The following is a 2,859-nucleotide window of genomic DNA, read 5'->3' on the forward strand; positions in this document are numbered from 1 at the left end:
CCGCCCGAGCACGGAGCGCGCTGGCTGCCGGAGACCCAGCCACGTTCCGCCAGCGCAGCCCGAGCGCGCCCAGCAGCGGCGGGCCTCCTGCGCCAGGCGATCGGGGGAGCGGGGCTGGCCGGGCGGGGCCGGGGGCCTGGGAGGGGCCTGGGAGGCGTGTGGGGATGCCCACGCTGCGGTGTAGGGCTCTTGTCTGGGCCGCAGGGGCACTGACTGGATGCATTGGGTGCTTGCCGGCCGAGTCCAGGTCCCTGGGTCCAAGGGTGGTTGTGTGTGGTGAGGAAACACTCCAGTCTTAGCTCCGCACCCAGACTCAGGCCTCCAGGCGATGCAAGCCAGAGAGTCACAGGCAGAGTGGCAAGTGTGGGGCCAACGTTCTGTGCTGAGGGGGAGTGGGCAGAGGGCAGGCTCCTCCAGGGTGGGGGAGGCCACAGCCTGGTCTCAGGGCAGCCCAGCACATGCGACCTGCCCTCCTTGCAGGCAGCCAGAGCTCCCTGGAGACCCACTTCTCATCTCTCCACAACTGCACATCTGGGCAGCCCCCACACACAGGGACCCAAGTCCCAGGTCCTGAGCCCAGGGCTGTCCTAGGAGACATGGGTTCTAGCCCCAGGAGCCTCACCAGGCAAGCCCCCACCCCTACAGGGCTGTTTCCACCACCTGCCCAGCCCATGGGACACATCACCCGTGCAGGAAGGTGGATGACTGGAGATGAGGAATGGAGGCTCACAGGGGAGGAGGTGGCCCCGGACCACCAGTACCTCCTGAGCACTGGGTCCCCTTTCTCTAGGCCCTGCAGGCTGAAAGGGGAGCTGGCCCTTTAAGAGGTGCTGCCCAGGCTAGAGAGGCGGGCTATGGGCTGGGGCCCAGTCTGGGTCACACCAGCAGCCCTCCCTGCCAGTGACCCTCCCTACCTGGCACCTCAGACTTTTACATGGATCTGCCCCAAGGCACCAGCTGGGCGTTGGGAGGGCAGGGCCCCCCTCAGGGATCCCTAGGTCACTTCCTCAAGTGCCAGGAGTTGGGATTTGGGCCAAGAGGGCCCTATAGCCCCAGCCTTAGCCATCACACCATCACACCTGGCTTGTCTCGCTAAACTTATGCACAGAGCAATGAGGCTGGGGGGGGGGGGCACACAGGGCCTCAGGGCTCTCCTAGCTGTGCCTGCTGGTCAGCTGCGCATATAGCCTCTAAAACCAAAAACCAAACACCCTGCCAGTGAGTCAATTCTGACTCATAGTGACCCACAGGGTTTCCAAAGCTGTATGTTTTTGGAAGTAGATTGCCTCATCTTCCTCCTGTCAAGCAGCTGGGAGGTTTGAACCACCAACCTCCTGGTTAGCAGCCAAATGCCTAAGCACTGCACAACCACAGCTCCTTCACACAGTCTCTAATTAGGCCCCAAAGGAGCTCCAACCAGGTCGGGCCGGTGGGCGAGGTCAGAGGAGAAGGTCCAGGCCTGGGGCCCGGCGGCGGGGCTGTGCCCAGGGTGGGAGAGGGGTGGGCTGGGGAGACGCCCTGGTAACCACAGACAGCCTAAGCCCCTGGACATCACTATCTCTTGGACATCATGAAGGGATCAAGGGTCGAACTCAGGTGTGTGTCCCTTCGGGCAGACCCCAAAAGCCTGAGGGGTGGGGGGGGGGGGGGGTAGCAGGAGGCCAGGAACCTTGGGGCAAGAGCAGTAGGAGGGAGAAGGGAGGACAGAATCCTGGGTGATTCCCAAGGGCCTAGAGGAGGGGCCCGAGTGGTGAGGCAGGCTCCAGCAGGGAGGTGAGCCTGCTAGGGATGAGCTGAGAGAGGTCAGCTCACAGGACAGGCCTGTCGGCAGAGAGAGGCCGCAGCTCGAGGGGGTTCTGGGAGAGGTGAGGCCCGCCAGCAAGGGGATGCTGGAGGAGAGTGGCATTTAAGGGTCCCCCAGAAAATCTACCAAGGACCCCTGGTGGCACAGTGCTTAAAGCATTTGGCTGCTGATCAAAAGGTTGGTGGTATGAACCACCAGCCAAAAGACTAGGCAGTTCGCTTCCATAAAGATTGACAGCCTTGGAAACTGTCTGGGGCAGTTCCACTCTGTCCTCTAGGGGTGCTGTGGGTCGGAATCCACTCCATGGCAGTGGGTGTGATTGGGGCTTTGCAGTGGGTGTGGTTTGGGCTTCTGCCTTGGAGACCCTGTGGGCAGTTCCACTCTGTCCTCTAGGGGCGCTGTGGGTCAGAATGGACTCCACAGCAGTGGGTGTGGTTTGGGCTTTGCTTCTGTGAAGACTGACAGCCTTGGAGACCCTGTGGGCAGTTACACTCTGTCCTCTAGGGGCGCCGTGGGTCAGAATGGAGTCCACAGCAGCAGGTTTGGTTTTTTTTTGAGAGACTTCCCTGGACAGGCCACCATTCCAGCAAAGGCAAAGGCAGGGTGTAGGATCACCAATTCCACCTCCAGGTGGGGTCTACAGAGTCAGGGACCTGCTTGTTGACCCTCACCCCTCCCAGAGTCTCTACCTGCTCTGATCATGGGTCCATCGGCACCTGACCCTGCTCAGGAAGCAGACAGACATGAGGCGCGTCCCCTGGAGGGATGGGGCTTGGAGAATGGGCCCCCCACCTTGGCTCCCTTGAACCTCTCCACACTGGTTGCAGGACCTGGGCTGTGAGGAGACCCTTCTCACTGACATTGTTTGTAGGCACGTGGTCCCCTCATCCTGCTCCCATGAGCAGCTCATGAGCTTTCCCGGGACCTGCAGTGCTTCAAGGAGCTCTGGTAGCATAGTGGCTAAGGCACTCAACTGCTCACCAGAAGGCTGGCGGTTCAAACCCACCAGCCACTCCTCGGAAGGAAGGTTGGGCAATCCTACTTCCGTAGTGATA

This window comes from Orycteropus afer, unplaced genomic scaffold (genome assembly GCF_000298275.1).
Source record: "Orycteropus afer afer isolate SDZICR_OR568_19922 unplaced genomic scaffold, OryAfe1.0 scaffold00744, whole genome shotgun sequence".
Classification (NCBI taxonomy): domain Eukaryota; kingdom Metazoa; phylum Chordata; class Mammalia; order Tubulidentata; family Orycteropodidae; genus Orycteropus; species Orycteropus afer.